This window comes from Tenrec ecaudatus, chromosome 17 (genome assembly GCF_050624435.1).
Source record: "Tenrec ecaudatus isolate mTenEca1 chromosome 17, mTenEca1.hap1, whole genome shotgun sequence".
NCBI classification, from domain to species: Eukaryota; Metazoa; Chordata; class Mammalia; order Afrosoricida; family Tenrecidae; genus Tenrec; species Tenrec ecaudatus.
In genome coordinates this window covers 76803755-76825611 of record NC_134546.1, presented here as the reverse complement: position 1 = coordinate 76825611, position 21857 = coordinate 76803755, and the positions used below count along the sequence as shown (strand labels likewise).

The 21857-nt window shown below is 42.2% G+C and overlaps 1 pseudogene; it reads right to left on the bottom strand.

Annotated features, from left to right (window-relative positions):
• Positions 1–20067: 20067 nt before the first annotated feature.
• LOC142430520 (uncharacterized) lies at positions 20068–21118 on the bottom strand (annotated as a pseudogene).
• Between the last annotated feature and the right edge of the window lie 739 nt (positions 21119–21857).

The window sequence follows — 21857 nt, the reverse complement described above, 5'->3', positions numbered from 1 at the left end:
TCTTTTAAAAAATAATTTTATTGGCATCATATAATTTAATCATTCAGTTGTCTTAAGAAGAGCTGTGCGAATGTGTAAGGGTGCTTTACTCAATTGATGGATGTATGGATTGTGATAAGAGTTGTATGAGCCCCAATAAAATGATTTTAAAAAATAAATTAGAATAAGTGGGAGAAACACACACATACACACACATCACCCCCACCATCTCCTTTTCTCTTGTATGAAAAGTAACACACACACCATTTCCTCTTGAACAGAAAGTGTCTAAGAGTGGTGCTCTCCACCAAGTCTGGGAAGGGCGGGGCCGGAGTGCGCGTCGCCAGCGTCAGGCGTGTATTTCGGTCTTTGGAGGCCCCCATAGTCAAGCGCAGCGTCCTGTGACGCACTGAGCTGTGGCAGGAGTTTGAGGAGGATCCTGCGTACCGGCGGGGCGGTGGAGCCTTTGGGAAGTAAGTGTAAGTTGTCAGGACGATGGTGAGTGAGGAGAACAAGTGCGTTTCTGTCTCTGAAACAGGGCGAGCGACACGCAGACGTGCAGCGTCAGGACCCGGGCTCCTGAGGGAGAGGCAGAGCAGAGGCGCTCGGGGGGGCAGCAGGCAGCAACCATGCTTTGGGGTCCGACGGGGAGAGCGCCCACCGCAATCGCCGGGGCTGTCCTGCCCATCAGGGCCAGAGGGTTTTGCGCCTCTCCCTGAACGACAGAATTCACTGGATGGGCAACCGTTTATAATTGTATTAGAGCTTCTTAAGTTCTGAGCGCTCCAATTTGAAAATAGTGGTGGCCTCAGTGGTTACGGATTGGGCTGCTAACTGCAAGGTCAGCAGTTCAGAAATACAAGGCACACCTGGACAGAAATGCAGGGTTTCTAATCTTGTCAAGAGTTACAGTCTCCGGAACCCACCCGGGGCAGGTCCAACTGCTCCTAAAGGGTCGCTGTAATCGGAATCCACTCGATGGCAGTCAGTGGGGTTTTAGGTTTGGGTTACTGATGACAGTGATAACTCAGTGTCCATTTGCTGCGTCCTCATTTTGATTAAGCCGCCATTAAATTCTCTCTGATCATTAACCAAGGATATAGATCATCTCCCCCTCCGGGAGAATGCATGAGAAAGTAGATTGCCTGCACTCCTCTGCAGCCAGCCCTCTCCGCGCGCCTGCCTCGGTGTATGCCTGATGCAGGTCACCTTACTGAGGACAGAACAAGGGACATTGTCGAGTCTTGCCTTGACTGGCTTTGTATCAAGGTCCTGGACCAGTCTTGTAAGGCATTCCATTGAATAAGATGCATGTCCTAATCATGGTCCCTTTCCTGATGTTGAAGTCCCACCTGTACCTGTGATGTATTGATCTGCCACCAGTCATGATCTGTGACATGCCTTTTGTTCTATGCCCTGTTATCCAGGGTCCAGGCTGTGAATCCTCAGTTGTTATTTTGACCTCGTACTACTGGTCTCCCTTATCCATACGGTGTGTGTGTGTGTCTTTTGTTTTCTCTTAAAGTTCAGTAAATGTTCTCCTTAAATTATATTTGATATAGGGGTAACTTTTGTACCCTAACACACAATTTGGATCCTAAATGACTCAAGATACCAATCTACTTTGGGATGGCATCTTGACAGCCATACCTGCAGCTAAAGTCAGGCCCTGCAGCCCCTTGGCTTCTGTCCTGAATGGGCAAGTGTTTCAAAGGTCTTTTAGTTCTGCAGATAAGTGCCCAATCTGTCCCTTAGCCTCACGGACCTCTGTGTAGGTTTGGCAGATCTGGTTCCCCAGATAAATACTCAGATGTATACCACTTCACGTATTAACCTCCTGCCCAGAGGCACTCGGCTCTCTTGTTCCGTGGCCTGGGAATTGCACTGCTCTGTCTCAGTCTCTTGGTTCTGCTGTCACCATGTCTCCGTTGCTGCTTCTCCCCATCACTTCCTCTCTTATGTCACAGCTCTCTGTCTTCTAGATTGAAGAGTTTCAATGCAAGAATCTGAGATCCAAAAGCCCCTACTCCTGGCTCTTTCTCTGTCTCTCTTTTTTTTTTTTTTGATGGTAGTGAGATCCCAATTTCTGTCTCAGAAATGTCTCAATTAAACCTAACAGGATGTCCAATGTGACTCATCTCCAGGTTAGGTTTTCAGGCAGCTTATTTGCATAGCCCCAAGTCTCAAGGGTTTCAATCTATTGTTTGGCAATTTTCACAATTCTCTTGAACAAAAAAAACCAAACTCACTATCATCAAGTTAACACTGACTCATAGCGAGCCTGTATGACAGGGTACAACTGCCCCATGTGGGTTTCCAAGACTGTCACTCTTTAGTGGACTAGAAAGCCATGTCACTCGTGAAAGAAGAAATCCCATCTTTCTTTGTAGGAGAAATTGGTGGTTTCCAACTGCTGACCTTGCTGTTAGAAGCCCAACAGTAACCACTATGCCACCAGATCTCCTTTTCCTCATTCACATTGTCGGATGACACACCTACCTAAATATTTGGAAGGAGTTAAGGGGCCATCGCTAGAAAGACGTAGAGGCAACTAACTGCATTGGTTTACTGCAAGTAATGCTACAATAAAAATGCTATTTGTCTTGGAGTTCAAAAGTGCACTCACTATGGGGGGATGTATACTTCTACATATATATATGTATATATATATGTATGTATATATATAAATTTCAAACTAATAGGTGATGCATGTGTTTAATATGGAGCTGTGGTTTTTGACAAGTGTTAAGTGTTGGACTGCTAACCCATTAGCTGCCTGTAGTGGCTCTATAGTCTCAGAAACACTGTAGAACCGTTCTCCTGTGTCCTATCGTCTTATATGTGTACCTCTACTTGATGGTGAGTTTTAAAGTGTTTCTAAAGTGATTGTACAATTTACAGCTCTAGAAAAACAGCATTCAGTTTTAAATAGTTCTTTATATTGCCCATTTCAAATTTTCCAGATGCTTTAATTAACATAATCATCATAAAGGTTCATTGATTTGTCATTCTCCTTGAGAGTCACACAGTAAGGAATTGATATTTCGTGTGCTTTGAGGTAGCGGTCCAGGTTTATTGTTTCTTATTTTTGACATGTGTATTTGATTACCCAATAAATAAAGTCATCTTTTACACATAGGTCTGAAAATTATGAGTTTTAGTTTTATTGCTCATCGTATTAACATGTTTTCTGTCACTCAATAAGGAGACTGTTAACAGTATTGGGGACTGTTAAGAAGATGAACAGGAACACGTACAGCATCTGGACCTAAACTACTCACATTGTATCCTCCCATCAGCCTGCAGATTTTCACCAACCAGCAGCTTAGAGGAAGAATGAAGAAGTGCCTGGTTTGGGTATTATTATTTCTGGGATGTCCTCAAGAGAGACTGAAATTTGTGAGCATCATTGGAGCTGATACAGATAAGACAAACATAGAGCATCCCAGTTGCTGGCAGTATTATAAGGACCAAAGAAAATGACCAAGGCTCAGGTAGTTCTGATGCCTTTTTTTTTTCATTTTCTGTATTACCTACTAGAAGTGTAGAAGCCTGTATAATACTGGTTCAGTTCACTGGAAAGTGGAAATTTGAAGTAGTAGAAGTTAGAGATGAACTTTGACTCTGACTTCAACATTGGGATGGAGAAGATTAGGAATATGTTGATCACAGGAATAACACTAAACTACTGACATTGAACATAATACATCACTAAGGATTCTTTGGATGATATTAGCTTTCAACTGATAATTCATTATTTTGTGGCCAACCCATGAGAATCATTCAAAAATAACACTATGCTATGTTTTTAAGGAGAAATAAGACCACTTCTTTAGGAGAGTCCATTCCATGGGGTTTTTTGTCTGAGTAAGTTTCCGTAATGTTTCTTTCTGAAGGTGGTGTTGAATAATCTCCCAAACTGCAGCATTCTCATTAATGCCTCTGAAATGGGCCTTGTAGGGATACTAATTTTAAAATGTTTGATGGCTTCTCACTTCCTCTAATTAGAGATGTAGGAGAGTGAACCAACCATCAGCATCAGCCCTGATTCATGTGAGGCACAACTTAAACTTAAAACTACCCTCCAATGGTTTTCCAGTTCTGACAGCAGTTATCTTTACACAGTTTTCTCTTCTCAGATCATTAATTTTTTGCAGTGGCCACATAGAAATTACAGTCCACAATACAGGTACAAGTTTTATTAAGTAACAAAATGTAACTTCCTAACAGAATCAATAGGATACACATTGGGATTCATATTAAGGAAACATGTAGGCAGATTTGCTCTTCTTCAGAGCAGGCCTGTTATCTGTGTCCCTCTCAGACATTGTGCCTTCTGAATATAGGCTCATTTCTTGGTTCCATCTTTTATCAGTTCATCTATATCAGCTCCTTAGTGATACTGTCCTCTTGATCTTGCCTGCCTGTTCCATGATCTTGGCTGGAAAGCTCTGTGTGGACCTGTCACTGTGTGCCATCTGCCCTGGTCATTTTCTGCATTGGTATAGCTCTTGATCCATGAATATTACAGTTCATTTTGCAGGACCAGCAGTAGACCTGTCCCTATGAGGTAGAGCTTCAGGATGCTCCATGATTTGCCCTGCAGTATCTCACAAAACCAAATAGCCATCAAGTAAATAAATCCCTCTTCAAGATGTGGAAGCTGGTGAGCCTCAAATCCATAGGTCAGGTATCACTCTGGAGCAGTGGTTCTCAACCTTCCTAATGCCGCAACCTTTTAATATAATTCCTCACATTGTGACCCCAATTCATAAAATTATTTTCATTATTACTTCATAGTAATTTTGCTACGGTTATGAATCATAATGTAAGCAGTATGTGTTTTCATTGTTACAAATCGACCATAAATAAAGCATAGTGATTAATCATAAAACAATATGTAATTATATATTGTGAAATATTTATTTCTAATGACAAGAAAATGAAATTTTGTTTTGAAGCGTGTGTAGCATGGGTAATAGTCTTCACACCCGGTACTCATATGTGGGGGTATCTGAATGTGAGTGGACTTGCCTGGATAGAGATAGAGGAGCAGTATCTTGGTTCCTAAGACCATTGGAAATATGTGTGTTCCAATGGTCTTCGGCGACACCTGTGAAAGTGTCATTCGACCCCCAAAGGGATTGAGACCCATAGATTGAGAACCGCTGGTCTGGAGGGTTCTCCTCATTGATGTGTTTGCAATGGCTGATGAACCGGGTCACCAGGACAGCAGTCCACTGCCTCACAAGGTGAAGTTGTTGAATCTGGTCAGATAATAGGTTGCAGGGGCTGAGGAACCCAAATGGAAAAGTCAGACAGAAAGCTGTTGGCTCATGGAGTGGCAGAAGCTTTCAAGTCCATTCACACAGGCAGCTCGCAGTTGTCATTCAAGGAAGTGGTTCATGAATTTCTGGAAGCTGCAAATCCCTAATCCTTGGGTTCATTCTGAACTGTGTGGCTTCAGGGACTAACAAACCCATATCAACAGCTCAGATGACAGGCTAATGTCAGACCATCTCTTCTCAAACCATGCCTGCAGGCAGTTCTCTCTCTCCCTCTTGATATGATGGCTTCTTGGGCCAACCTAGCACCTTCCCTGCCTAGGCAAGATTAGGAAGGCTCCAGAGATCCACCCAGCAGAACTAGGAGGGCCCACTTGGGGAGCATGTGGTGAAAGATGGCAGGTTCAAGAGGACCTTGCAATTAAAGTAAAGGCAATTAAAGTAAAGTAAAGGTGGCTGAGAAGAATGTGTCTTAAGGTTGTCAAGAGGAGCTTGTCCTAAGGTGGCCATTAAGAGCTTAGAAAGTTGTTCTGCATTCAGGAAGGGAGATAATGTCTGTGAACATTCTTATCTTGGTTCTGAGTTATAGCTTCTTGTTCCTGATCCCAAGTTGTACCTTGTTCATTAATAGACCACTTTGATCTATTGAGTGTTGTGTGACCACAGCAACATATTATCAAACCCAGAAGTGAGATGGAGTGGTGTAGAAGGACAGACTTGTTTTAGAGTTGACAAAAAATGTTGGAGAGTTGAGGTATATTTGACCTCCCCCATCTGCATTGTTCCTGGTACTTATTGCCACTGAAGGTACTGAACCTCTTATAATGGTGATGCCGGTAGAAACCCTAATGCCATTTAATGACAAACAGGTGTTTATCTACTTTGTGCGATTATAAAGCTGAGCTATTTCTAGAGCATTCAGATAGTGTCACTGGAACTCAGAATTCTCATGTTATGACCGGATGCATTGTTTTTGGGCACTGGGGTTCCCAACACTCCAAAAGTGATCCTCAGGAGTGACATTGCAATTGTGGCAAATATTAAAAGACAGAGAGCAGACACCCGGACACGGGCTCTCTTCTGATGTCAGTCCTGAGAGAGTGAATATATTTTCCAATGGGTATGTATAATGGAGCTTACAGATCTTTCCATAAGGCGTTCGTGTCATGCAGTTAGCATGTACGTAGTTAATGGGTCATATCATAAGCAGATAAAATTATAAATAAGCAAGATGCTGAGTTACCATCTTGACCTAGTGTTAGTTGACTTCAAAACGGCCCTGTGCCCTCCCCAGGCATTTGCTACATTTACGTTGGGCTGGCTCTAGAACCTGATTGCTCTTACCTCCAGATAACTTCCAGGCATAGTGAAGTAGCCAGCCACAGAAATGATTCCTCTACTATGGGAGCTCCTTTAAGCCTGCTCCTTAATGTAGAGCTAGCTATTGTGGGGGGCATAGTATTTGACCCGGAGAATGCGTATTTGAAAACATTTATTTCTCAGAACACTGGAGATCTTTTTAAAAATAGGACTAGCTTTCTGGGCCGATGGTTGTGAATGTAGAAATAAGGTAAAATATTTTGTACCAAGTCCTCAGTTAAGGACACACTATGAAATGCACTAAACCAATAGTTTTTATTGCTGTTTCGTTTTCTTTACTGTAAGATTTTTTTTTAATCTTCAAATGGATAATACTTCATTAAGTAGACTCCTCTTACTACAGGAACAACTAACATTCAATGATGTGGCTGTAAAGTTCACCCGGGAGGAATGGCAGCTCCTGAACCCTGCTCAGAACACCCTATATCAGGATGTTATGTTGGAGAACTATCGCAACCTGGTTTCCATTGGTGAGGAGAATTCTCAAGTCATTGACCTCGTCACTGGGTTTTCCTGTCTTATGTGTTAGAAACTTTGCGGTGTTGTGCTATTATCAAAGAGGTAGATTCTCATTGCATTGTCTCATCCTAGGTTAGTGGGTTAGGTCTTCTACCCTTGAGAGAACACTATTTACTTTGTTCCTTTGAACATTATGTTCCTAAAAATACAAAATTCTGCAGGCTTTACAAACTTTACGTTAATGTTGGTGCCTAAGATTCTGTAATTTCTCATAAACAGGTTATCTAGTTGTCACCCCAGAAGCTTTCTCTCAATTGGAACAAGAGAACTGTGTTTGGTATTAGAAGCAAGCTACAGTGGAATTTTCTCAGAAGCATGGTCAAAATACCTTAAGGGGAATTGGCTGGTATAGTTGATTGGACAGGGAGAAGGCCTCATATCTATGATAGGGGTCCAAAAATGCATAAAAGTGTGTACTTCTTTGAATGTGAGAGTTCACTTGTCCTAGATGTTGAGGGAAGTACACCTGTAGCTCTTATGAGATAAGATTTCCATTTTCTTGTTTTACACTATTGTATGTTTGCTTCCATAATTTTCTTTAATATTCTGAAATTTTCCCTTCCTTTATGTTTCCACTTTACTGTGAAAATTGTTATCAGCTTAGAACATACTTTAGCACTGTACCTTCAATATTTTTGTACCTGTGAGATTTTTATTTTAAGTTGTCTGTTCCTCCAATCATTTTGTAGGTGGAAAGGGCATTTTTAACATCTTATATTCTTGCTTTTTTCATTAAGCACATGTCTCCTGTACATTCCTTAGTATACAGTGTGCCTTCGTTAGGCCCACCCCTTCTTAACAGGTCCAATACAGGAAAGATGACCGTTGCTGCTTCTAAAGAACATTTTTGCAGTATATTCCAATAGAGTCTATTGCTGTTAATCATACAATGCATAGTATATTCAATATTGCTCTCTTTTCTGTATTTTGAGTAACCTTTTGTTTTCCATACGTAAGTTGGCTTTCATGTCATCCCACATCCCATCTGGTCTCTGTCATTAGTCTTCAGTCAGTCTTATTCCTCAAGTTTATTCTTTACATAGTCTCTAAGCTTTGTGCTCTAGCTACTTTGGCTAGCTTTTACTTGTATTTGAGCAATTTATGATCTGTTCCACCATTAACGGCTGGGTGTGTGTTGACTAATGAGCTTCTCCACCATTTCTTTCTATAGATGAGGTTGATTTGATTTTCATTTGTTCCATTCCAAAAGATCCATATGTGTTGTTTCCATTTCTGGTGTTTAATAAGGAATTTGCTATGAATTCATCATTAGTCTCAAACTTCTATCAGTAAACCTGTGTGTCATTTCTGTTACTAAGGTCACATTTTCCAACTACAGCTACTTTCCCCAAATTTTACATTCATCAGCGTACATGACTATGGTTGATCAATGTCAGGCTGAAAAATTCCTGTGAAATTTTCAATTATATTTTTAAAATATTTTATTGAGGGCTCTTATAGATATCATAACTTCCAATAGTTCAATTACATGGAGCAGTACTGTACAATAGCTACCACAGGTTGAAAACATTTTCTTCTTAAATTCCTTGATATCAGCTCTTCTTTATCCCCTCTCCCCTTCTTCCCTCAATTTCTTTATTGTGGAAAACAGACCCTGGATGAAAGTGTGAGCAGTCTTATCTTTATACTCCTGACCACAGGGCTTGAAAGACCAGTACTAGTGTTGGAAGAAAACTTCCACAAGCTCCAAAGCTTGAACTGCTCATGCGCAAACTCCAGACAGAGTTTTCCCCCAACTGCCCTCCAGTAAGATGTTAGTATACAGCTGCTACAGGCGCCTGACTTTTTGCTACTCAGCTGAAAGATGCCTAGCTTTGAAAGCAATCAGGATCCCTTTGTTGCTGTCACTCAAGGAATCAACTATCCCTTTGTTTCTTTAATGCCCCCTGGATGGGTCCTAAGGGACAGTTGTGTAACTGAAGGGCAGAAATAAAAAGGCTTTGTATTCTTTCACCAGTTTATGTAAATTCAGGGCATGCAGCTCCCCTTCTCCCCCTGCCCCCCCCCCCCACACACACACAGGCAGACACCTACCTACCTAATAAGGTAGGCAGGATCTTTACCCTGGGGATCCCTGAGATAATTGGATGAGCAACTTAAGACCAGTGCTGAGGGTAGGTGGAGTAGAGTAAATGTCTCCTGAGTGGGGAGAACAATAACAACATGTCTGCTTTTGTAGTTAAAGCCGCTGGCAGATAGTAATTAGCCATGCGCTTTTTGAGATATCATTAAGGTAGCACTATAATGAGAGGATATTGTGGGGATGATTTTTAATTAAGAGAATGTAACTGCAACGCTTCTCCAAATTAGTGAATGCTCCTATGTTTGCTTTAATTGGTGCACAAAACTAAATAACACTTGGACTAACTGGTCTTGCTTGCAGGCATATGAATATTAGCCTACCACTGACAAAATTATACATCAGGGAAAATATTGCAGTGTTTTTTGAGATAATGAATATGATGCCAATCTTCTTGAATTTGTCAATCTCAGCCTTATAAACCACTTGATTATCTAATTAAAAATAGCCAGTACCAGTCTATTAAAGTTGAATAATGAATACACTATCAATTTTTTACCATTCCATTTTGCTTTGACAACTTGCAAATATTTCATGATAATAATGCATGTATGCCATTTTTCAATTACTAGAGGATTTTTGCAACTATTTTTACTCATTTTCAGTCATGCCATGTCAAGCACTGAAGGACCCCAAAGCTCATCCTCCATCCACATCATTACTGTTGACTAAACTTTGAAGATTTAGTACTTCCTCAGTGTTATTTCCTTGCCATTAAACCTGAGGGGTTCATATTCTAGAAGTCGATCACCAGGTCTTCCTCCCAGTCCCTATTTCTGAAGATTCCACCAAGACCTGTGCACCATGGGTAGTCCTGCTTGTATTTGAAACACTGGGTGGCAGTGCTTCTGGCATCACAGCAACCTGCAGGGCACCACAGGACAACACTGTAAGATGAGTGCTGTGAGCTAGAATACAGGTTCCATAAACATAAGAAATGTGTTTCTGTACCATAATCTCTCTCATATATACCTTTAAAATGGTTTTTTCCCAAGTAGAACATTCGGCATGTTTCACATTCCCAACTTTATCTAGTACTTAGTTGTCTTTCAGTAAAGATTGATGAAATGAATACATCTAACCTCTACCAATTGGAATTGGCAAGTCTTATCACTCCTGTGGTCTATTGGTCTCAATGTCTTCCTTCTGTTATGCTTGTTGTATGTTTTCATGTACTCCTTTAAGCAAATATCAAATCTCTGTCCATTCATCACTTTCACATCCAACCTGATTTCTATAATAACTATTTTTATCATTTGAATTGTTTACATGATTGTATTTCGTCCAATGGGCAATAAACTTTAAGCATAGTGTTTTATTTATATTCATATAAGAGGGTTGTCACTAAAGATCTACTTTGTGTCAATGCATATTTTAAGGGGTCCATTGTAAACCAAGATGTTCAAAAGAGTCAATGTTCTGTTTTTTATAGAAATCCAGGAAGATGATGACCATTTGCTTGAGCACTTGCAATGTGAAAGATGCATTGACAAAATGGAATGGTGCTACAAATGCAATACATATTCTCAGCATAAAATAATTTTCCTCCAAAGGAAACTTATGAGATGTTTGGATTACAGGAAAAAAATGTAAAATCAGATTTAATCATTCTAGAATTAAATCAGAAGAGAAGCAGCCAAACACAGAAGTCAGTTGTGCTCAAGGAAGATGAGAAAACTTTTCTCCACATTGAACAAGAGCGATTTTGTACTGAAATGAAATTCCCTGAATGTGAACCACCAGGCTCATGAAGTCACAATGCATTCAGCATCAGGAGTCTGATGAAATTGAGAAACCACACACAGGCGATAAATGTGGGATAACCTCCATCGATGACTCTGTGCTCTATGAGCACAAGATTACTGATATACTAGATAAGACCTATGAATGCAGTCAGTGTGGGCAAAAATTCAAGAAAGTGTTTAAACTCAATGAATATTATGAAAAAAGTCATGAAGGACAAAAGCTAGGAAAATGCTTGCAATGTGGGAAAACTTTACACAGTGTGTCATACCTCAAGGGACATCAGGAATCTCATGTGGCAGGAATGTCCTATGAATGCAGTGTGTGTGGGAAAGGCTTCACCAGGAAGAGTGATCTCACTGCTCATCAGCAAACTCATACTGGAGAGAAACCCCATGTTTGTGGTCAATGTGGAAAAGCCTTTTTCTTGAAGAATGCGCTCACTGTTCATCAGCGAACTCATACTGGAGAGAAACCCCACATATGTGGTGAATGTGTAAAAGTCTCTCTCAGGAAGACTGTTCTCACTGATCATCAGCGAACTCATACTGGAGAAAAACCCCACATATATGGTGAATGTGGAAAAGCTTTTATCAGGAAGAATAAGCTTACTGTTCATCAGCGAACTCATACTGGTGAGAAATCCCATATATGTGGTCAATGTGGAAAAGCCTTTCTCAGGAAGGATGGTCTCACTGTTCATCAGTGAGCTCATACTGGAGAGAAACCCCATGTATGTGGTGAATGTGGAAAAGGCTTTATCCAGAAGACTTCTCTCACTGTTCATCAGCGAACTCATACTGGAGAGAAACCCCATGTATGTGTTGAATGTGGAAAAGGCTTTATCCAGAGGACTTCTCTGACTGTTCACCAGCGAACTCATACTGGAGAGAAACCACGTAAATGTAGTGAATGTGGCAAAAGCTTCATTCATAAAGGAAATCTCAAAACTCATCTACAAATTCACAGGAGAAAAACCCTATATATGTGGTGATTGTGGTAAAGCTTTCAGCCAGATGCAATGCCTTACAGCACATCAGATATTTCACACAGGAAAGAAGCCCTTTGCATGAATTAAATATGGAACATCTTATATGTGGATGTCAGATCTCGCTAAACATGAGTAATTTTCAATAAGAAAACCTTTCATTGGAATTAGTGTAACCTTTCAAAACAAAGTAAGAGGTCCTGGAGTTTTCCCTGGGCCAAGTGTGGGAACAGACAGTTGTGACTTACCATATGGGTACCCATGTTCTGTGTTGCTGTCCCTCTGCTGACATGGCCCACCATTTTGGGGCAGATGATCCAGATTTCCACAGAGTATATGTTCTTCCAGCTTTCAGTGCCTGAAAGAGAGCTGAACCTGTTGTTTCTGGATCACAAATGTACCAACCAGTAGAGTGCCCACCCAGATGACGATTGTGCCTGCCACACTTGCATGCCCTGTTTTTACCTCCCCATCCCACCGGAGACAGCAATGAAGTATCATAAAATAAAAATAAAAGAGAAGATGTGTGGGAACAATTCATCCTGAGTATGAATGGACCACAGTGAACCTCAACCTTCACAACCCTGAGACAAGAAGAACTAGATGGTGCCAAGCTTCCATTGCTAATTACTCTAAAGGGATCACAAAAGGGGGTCCTGAGTCGAGTAGGAGAAGAAAGTGGAACAAACCAAAATCATAAAATAGATCAGGCTTACATGTCTGATGTAGACTTGGAATCCTCAGATAATGGCCTCTAGTGACTCTACACTCTTGGACCTGTACTCACTCCTCTGTCTCAGATTTCAGCCCAACAATATACAGGCACGGAGGGGAAGAATTACATCTGAGAGGTATACACTCATTAGAACAATCAACCATATTAAATCAAAAGGACAGCATTTGCTTATGGATAAGAATTTTTGAAAGCAAGAAGGAACAGGAAAGAAGGATGAATAATATAAAAACACAAGGAGGGCTAAAGTGAGAAGAATGCTGGTATGTCTTGGGAATGACAATCAATGTATGAATTGAATGGAAACCAATTTACTCTGTAAAGTTTCAAAATCATAAAAGAGTTTTAAAAAATGAAGAGCTCATGTCTCATCAATGATTTCTTGTAGGATAGTTACCAGGTTGCTGTAATGAGTGTGGGTAACAAACTTTTACTTGTGTTTGTAAGTTTTATTGACATAAATCTACAAAATTTAAAAGCCTTCAATTCAGTCAAGATGGGAAACTCCACGGGTAGTCATGTGACATCACATACTAGTGATCTCACGCAGAAGTAAAACTCTGGCTGTATAGTGACTTTGCAAATACCCTCCTTGGTTTCTCTCAGTGTCAGTAAACTACATTAGGATTTTAAACTCTAAGTCCACTGCACTTGGAAAAAGTAGCAGAAAGGGCACAAGCTCAAGGAAGTATAATCTACAGACATAGTTATTTAAATAGTTTTTGATATTGAGATATATGCCACAATAAAATACTGGTAAAAAAAATCTGTCTCAAAGACAATAAAGATATTCCACAGGGTTTAGGCTGCATTCTTTACAGAGGAAAGGGGAAGTATTTAAATCAGGCTATTCGGAATACTTGCTCTACCTGAACTTTGCACATACTTTACGACCACTGTAGTCAAAACAGTGGTCCTGGCACAATGACAGATATTCAGACCAATGGAAAAGAGCAGACCCAGAAATAAAAACATCAGCATACAGGCAACTGATCTTTGATAAGGGCCCAAAAATATTAAATGAGAAGCAGGTGCCATCTTCAATAAATGGTGCCAGAAAAAATGGATATCTCCCTGCAGAAAAATGAAGCAAGACCCTTACCTCACTTTCTACTTTGTACTTCTTTTTCTTTTGAATTCATTTTTTGAGAATTTTTTAATAATTATTTGTTTCCTAACAACAGTGAGTCATGTGCTCAGATGCTGCACTCCCAGACTTCATGTCTGACTCCCTGAACCACGCACCTCCCGGAGTTGCCAGAAAGAGGAAAACCCACACATGCTTCATGTTCATGTGGATAAGATTCGTGACACCCAGAAAATGCTCTCCGGGTGAGAAGGAATATGAATTTAAGTCCATGCATGCTGTGGTTTCATTTGGGTTCTTGTCAGGAATTTGCTTGTGGGAGGTGCATGGTATGTAAAGGTGGAAAGGGCTGAATGGGGCCGCTGCCTCTGGGACTCACACTAGAAAAGTGATGCTGGTGGAGTCCTTGGGAGAGCACAGCCCTCTCTCTCAGGTCTTCACGCTACCAATCATGCGGACAGCTGTGCAGATTTTAAGTTGAATGTACCTTTACATCCATTACCACCAGAAGTACACAGATGATCTGGTGAAATTAAAGACAATGTCTATCCTTACCATGCAATGGAATCAAGACTAGGCCTACCTGAATCTTGTCATTCCTTTGACCATGTAGGGAAACAAGTATATGTCATCCCTAAAACTCCTTTCCCCTATAACATTTCAGAATATTTGGGAAGGGATAAAATATACTTTGTTATATTCTATATTTAATATTGGAATAAAAGTGTTTTCTAACAACAAGGTTATTTGTGGGGTTACAGGAACCCACAGAAATCATAAGAAGGTCATTTTTCTTCCCATGGATTAGTACCCTATGTGGGTGATGGGTATTCTGAGCCTCCTGCTGACAGCAACCCATCACATACAGGAGAGGTGTTTCCTGGGCTTACACTGTCTTCCAACTTCTGTGGGGCACACAGTAACATTTTCTCTGGTCATAAGCATTCAGACAGTTGGTCAGGTGTGTTACCTGGAGTTGTCTCTGCAGATTTCCAAACACGGGCAGTGGAGCTACCATAGTGGTCAGCCCAACAGCTCTAACTGCACTCTGTACCCAGGCTCCTGTGGGTCCTTAGCATCCCTGCAAGTCAACTTTCTCCCTGGGTTGTTTTTACCTCTGGTCCCTCAGTGTGAAAAGCTTTAGAGGTAGAGAGTGCTACAAGTTGCAGACACTGTGAGCTGGATACCGTGAAAGGAAGTATGATATACAGACATGCTATTTATACAGTTAATCAGATCATAGCCAATGTGGCCTCTGTGTTGGCGTGGCCTTCTGAAGATTCTGGGAACTCCTTGAATGTAGGAGTCTGTCTGTCTCTGTCTCTTTCTTTTGACTCCCTGGGAGACATTGCAGCTGACAAGACACATGGAATTATGTGAGTGCCCTCAGCTGGAGAAACCACTTGGACCCATGCCAGCGCTGAGATGCTTACAATGCCACCAGATCCAGAAGACTTCCCACCCACTGGCCTGTGCTCTTGCTGCATTTGGCATCATTGCATGTGTTTTGTGAGTCTGAAGAAGACTTTAAAAATAGGTATCGGACATATGGTCTAAGATTGGACTTAAGGACTTGATCTGGACTGGGCTGGGATGTTTTCCTGATATTTGATTTCTCTTGTTGTGTTGGACAGGGTTCTCTAGAGAGACAAACCAAATTGCTAGTAATTATATATACATATATTTATAAAGATAGATATATAATACAAGAAATGAACCGTTAAATTATATACATATAGATAATACAAGAAATTAACAGTTAAATTATAAAGCAGTGAGACACTAGCAGTCTTTAAGGCTTGAGAGCCGCCAGTTGCCAGTCCCCTTCTGTAGAGAGAGCTGGGCTATATATATCCAGGCAGCAAACAGCAAGGCAGGTCCCCAACTGTCCTCAACTGTTAGTCCCCAGCTCCAGAGATGAACACTCCAATTGTGTAGGCTTAAGGGGACCTCAACTTACAGTGACACAGTCCACAGGCTAGGCATCCCACAGGTAGTGTACCCCTTTAAACTGAGGCACAGAACAAGCAAGGCGAGGCTCACCAAGCCATTTATCCCTCTGCACTTCAGTTAATCCTACTTGTGTTTATCGGCCAGGCTGGCACAATAAACTATCGCACTTGTATATAAAGCTATTTCTCAAGGACATGAGTGTCTATGAATTTGTTTCTCTAGTCTACCCAGAATAACACAGATACCATATCATTCCACAGTTCCATCACATCAAGCAGTATTTTATGATTGCTACCACAATCAGTATGAAAACATCCTCTTTTTTCTTGAACTCTTTAATATCGGCTCCCTTTTACCCCACCCATTGCCCCACTGTAGCTCCAAGAAACCCTTGTTTGTCTTGCTGCCTCTATACGTTCATCAATTCTGGGTTCGTATACTGTTAAAGAGAAAGACACATAACAAAACTCAAAAGTATTACCCCCAATTGCAAAATACATCTGAGATGAACCCCAAAAGGAATTGCAAGTTGAGGAAGAAGGCAGTCCAAGTGTAGTCTTCTGTCCTTCCCTGGAGTCCAGGACTGAACCAATTGTGTTTAGGATCAATTATGTCAGTCTGGCTCCTGGGATGTGGTGACCTTGCTGGATAACTGCCTTTCCAGGGCTTCTGTGTTCAAAAATACTCTTTAGGTCAGGTGTCCTACAGCCTGCCCCTTCTACCTTTGGCTGAACACATGCTAACATTCCCCAAACTGATTGTTAAACATATTACATGGTATACACATGACAATGACAAAACTAACTCCCTGCCTTCCAGTAGCTTCTCCCTCATAGCACAGCCCTATTTTGTCATCTTTGCTGGTGAGGAGGGAAAACTGTTCTTTTAGCAGCACAAACGAGGGATGCTTACAAACCACCATCCCTGCACTGGCCACAGAGAGACCGCTGGCTATCACTCACTACACCAGCTCCAAGTCAATTGGCCTTCAGCCTCACAGTGCTCAAAACCAAAAGGCCCTTTTCAGGGTCACCTCCCTTTTCAACCTAAAGAAAGAAGTCAAAAATGTTGGCATTACTTCCTTTCTGTTTTGTGTGTTTGTTTGGTTTGTCTTGCTTTTTGACTCTATCGTGCATGGTTTATTAAGTTTGATCATTTTACGTGATGGACATATTTTCTTTTGGAATGCATTTTGGCGCACTTAATCCACATGCCCCTCAATTCAATAATCTGTCATCTCAAGAAGATTCGTACAATCATTATCATGATCCATTTCACAGCATTGTCTTTCACACACACACACACACACACACACACACACACCATTAAATTGCCTTTAAAATGACTTTCCGTTCTAGGTCTCAGTCCCCTCCCACCTTCGTTCTATAATCCCCAAAGTTCCTCACCCTCCCCATCTCTGCCACCACCCCCAACTGCCACCCGGACACCACCTACGCTGATAGAAGACCTGCTCTGATCATCCTTGGAAGATGTCACTGATGTTCCTTACAAAGCACTGAAAGACAACCTGGTCTGATCTTCCTTGCAAGATGCTGATAGACAATGTCTACTACCCTGGACCAGTGATATGGGATCATCTAAAGACTACTTATCCATTTGACTTTGCTTTACCCTTTCTGCTGGCCTTGCCCTGGAACCCAGGCACTGCTAGCCTCTAAAGGTGGGTAGAACAGCAGAGTGGGGACTTTGTCATCTTCGCCGTCACGTGGGAGGTGGTTGACCAGTAGTCCCATTCTGGCAACCTGTTGGAGAAGCACTGATGTGTACATGTGTCTGGACACCGAGGGGTCTGAGCCCAGCTGTGCCATCAGTTGGGCCACAGGTGGATCCACCAACTCTACCTCCTCCTCTCTGGCAAACTTTGGGGTACTTAAGAGTTGGTTTCGGTTTTCTTTTCCTAATCTTATCATTGTTTCAAAATGTATTAAGAAAAAAACTACTTTTATCTGTGGTTTCATGATTTTACTTCAAGACACTGGCATATGGGGTGTGTCTGGCCTGTGCAAGAGCCATGCGTGTTTGGGGGTGCTGTGTGTGTGTCTGTGTACTAGCATGCACACCACATACAGCTGCTTTTGTAGTGTTGTTTTCACCAAACACTTCGGGGGTCGGGTGACCATTTGTCTGGGTGGGGCCAACAGTGTGGTACTTTCTCATGTGTGTCTCCATGTATGCCCATAATGACCCTGCTTGTCGGAGCAGTCCATGTAGGTTGGCCAGCTCTGGCTCCTCTCTGGCAAACCGGATCACCACATGCTACTTTTGAATAGTTCTGAGTTCTGGTTTCACATCTGAAATTAGTCATTTATAAATTTTTAATTTTAAAATCAGTCTGTCGATATTTAATCATTTTATGTAAAGATACCTGTGTGGCCTTGGTCTGGCACGTGCAAATGGTGACTGTGGCTATGTGTGTGTGTCCCCGAAAAAGAAAGGTCAAGCGCCAGCACGGGCAAACCCATGGACTTGCTGAGGTAGTGGAACAAAATACAACCAAATCCGATGGTAGGAGGAACATGCTGAAAATACACACTTAAAAGCAGTAGCTGAATGAGAGGACACACCAAACTACTTAGCAGGGTACACTCACTGAAGAAAGATCCACCCCTCCTGGCCCAACAAGGATCATCCTTGCAAGACCCATTGTGAGTCAATTCTTCCATCCAGTGGTCAGACAAAGGAACTCTGCAGGCAAATCTACTCAAAAAATGCATTCGGTCTTTCACTGTCAACCTAGTGCTCAGAATATGAACTCCAGTGGAAGCCACTTCATTCACATGGAGACTCAGAAATGGATCTTGGACTTTCACTGTCTCAGGAGTGTGGGAACAGAACCTGGATGACAGTGTATGTCAACAAATTCTCAACATTCATATGTTAAGGAGTCTGGGAAGCAGGGGCTCCCCTGGAGGGAAACTTCACTTTCCTGGTTGGAGCTGCATCCCCCTCATACTCTCCTAAGTAAACGTTATTCCCCAAGATTCTCCCCCCCCCCCCACCACCACATACCATAATAAGACCAATCTTAAGGCACTTGGAAGCATGTGGTTGCTACTTCATAAGCATCAAAGTCAACTGCTTGGAGGCTGCTTGCCTGAATGTTGTCTGCTATTGAAAGCAATCATACCTTATCTTCTGCCCTATCCTAAGTAGGTCCACTCCTTTCTGATAAAGACCATGGATTATTCCGGCAGAGAAGAGTTCAGACACCAAGCTCAAGCCAGTTTAGAGACCAAGGTGAGGCTGCCATCTTTACTCTAGAGCCTGCCCATCTGGTCAGGTACATACTTTCCTGTCACATGTGTGCTGTGATGGCTACACAATCTCCTGCCAACTTGAGATTAAGAGTGAAGGGGTGGAGTTTAGCCTTTCAAACAGGGTGCAGCTTGATGCCCTCAATTGGAGGCTCCACCCAAGATAAATAGCTCCCTGGAGTTCTGATCCACTTTATGGTGGGAGTTTTCTGGGAGGAGTTTTAAGATGATTTTGAGAGAGTTCTAAAGGGCTTTTGGAATTCCTAGTCTTTATAAATGATTTAGGTTGTTTTTAAAAGGTTTTAAGGTGTGCTCTGTTGATAGGTAGATAGATAGGTCTTTAGGGTGTTTTCTCAGCTGTTTTATAGTTTATTTGTTTGTTTGTAGCAGTTTTAGTCGACTTTTTGTTGCGATTTTGAGGATTTGTGGGACCTGGGGGGGTACTTTAATACTATTAGTGTGTTTTCTTTTTTTTAAGCTTTTAAGGCAGTGGGTCTCAACCTTCCTAATGCTGAGACCCTTTAATACAGTTCCTCCTGGTGTAGTGTTCCCAAACCACACTTTATTTATTTTTATATTTCATAACTGTAATTTTGCTACTGTTATGTCTTGTAATGTAAATATGATATACTGGATGTATTTTCATTGTTACAAATTGAACATAATTAAAGCATAACTAATCACAAAAACATTATGTAACATATAATGTGAAACTTTTCTTTCTAATTACACATAAATGAAATTTTGTCTTGAAGCATGGTGTAGCATGGGTAATGTTTCATGCCGGGTACTCGTATGTGGGTGCATCTGGATGTGGGTGGGCCCTCCTGGATATGGACAGAGCAGTGTCTAGGTTCCTAAGACCATCAGAAATGTGTGCTTTCCAATCTTCTTAGCGGAGCCCTGTGAAAGGGTTGTTCGACTCCCAAAGGGGTTGCAACCCACAGGTTGAGAACCGTTGTTTTAAGGTATTCTGAATGTTTTTTAGATGGGGTGAGTGTGTTTCTCGGTCCTTCGGGGTCATTTAAAAGTCTTTTAGGTACTCCTGATAGAGCTCCTCACTGATGGGGAATTGCAGTGGCGGCTCAGATTCCAGGCCTGCTTCCTGCTGTTTCACTAATGGCTGAGTCTTCTGCTGAATTTCCATGTCGTCGAGGAGTTGGTCCAAAAGCCTGGGGCTCTGTTCGGGGGCTTGGACAAGCAGAGGAGGGGTCCTGGGAAGCAGTGCTGTTAGATTTGGATGTTCCTGCAAAGAGGGGCCTTGCCACTTGCCCCGTAGATGAAACCGTGTGCTGCTGTCTGTGATCCTGACTTCCACTGGTGACGTTGTTACAGTGGAGTCTCTGGGTCTCCGGAGGTCTTCCTGCCTGGGTGGGCTCCTGTGACATTTGACCCTGGTTTATCACCTGGCCCAGAGAGTCTTTGCCTCCCAGGACACAAGCTACCTGGCTGCCGTCTCCATCACCACCGCCGAAGCCAACGGAGGGTGGTCTTTGGGAATCTATAGGTGCGCTTTGCTCCATGGGCTGCAGAACCGGACATGCAAAGACAGAGCTGGAGCTGGATCGGCCGCGGGGATCCAGGGGCACCCTGGTGCGCTCTGGATACCGAGCCCTTCGGTTCTGGAACCATGTGCAAATCCGTGGTTCTGCAAGGCCTGTCTGTTGTGCCAGTTCTTGCCTGGTTGCAATCCCAGGAAATCGCTGCTTTTCAAACGCTTGCATCAGGTGGGTGCTTTGATCTTTGGTGATGACAGTTCTCTTGCGTCTGTCTGCCTTCGGCGCCCTGCCTCGAGAAGTGGTGCGAGGCAGCACGGGGCAAGGCTCTCACGGAGCAGGCCCGGAGCTCAGTCGGCTCCTCCTGAGCTGTCGACTTCTGCCGTTTTTGAACCACAGGAAGATTCTGTCCTCGGCTATGCCGGTGGCTCTGGCAAGTTCTTCTCTGGCCGTGATGCCTGGATACGGGTCTCGAGCAAATGAAGCTTGTAAGATGTCTAATTGAGAAGTGGTCCAGACAATCTTCTTTCTTCGGTCTTTGGTTCGCTGAGAACGGGCAGGATCATCGTTCAAGGCCATGCTGCAGACAGAGGAGCAGGTCCAAGGGAGAAGAGAGAGCAGTTTGAACCACAACGCCTGGAGACCATGAAGCCTCTGAAGGAAAAGCAAATTCCAGCTTTGATACACGATTCCCCTGGAGCACCTCATTAAGTATTTAAGATCTGATTGGCTTCAGGACGGAGGAAGGCCAATAGAAATGAAGCAAATGTTTGCACGCATCTGGCGCATGGCAAACAGAGTCACCTCCTAATTTTGAATAGTCTGGTTTTATTTTTCTAACGTATCATTTTCTTTTAGATTTTTAAGTTTAAAATTAGACTGTAGATGGCTTTCGGGTTCACAATTTGGGTCAAAAACTTTTTATGTAGTATTTTTGGTATCAAATTGTACACTTCCATACTTCAATCACCTTTTAAAAGCGTGGTACACATGTATACATATATGTACATGCATCTTCACAATCAGTTCACATGCTCCATCTCTACCACATTCAGGGTTTGCTCCCCAAATCGCCTCACCTATCATGTTGCCCCACACCCCACGAGCCCCATAAAGCAGTGCATCATTTTTATCTCTATGCCTCCACACCTCCTGTGGTTCACACACCTGGAAACCAAACAGGAACAATAAAAGACAAAAAGAGCATAAAACATCAAGGAAAAAATGAGAACAACAACGACAATATTAGTGAGCAATGAAAGGAAGAGTAAACTGAAAACAAACAGGGATACCCACACAAAAGGCAGGGGTTGGGTAG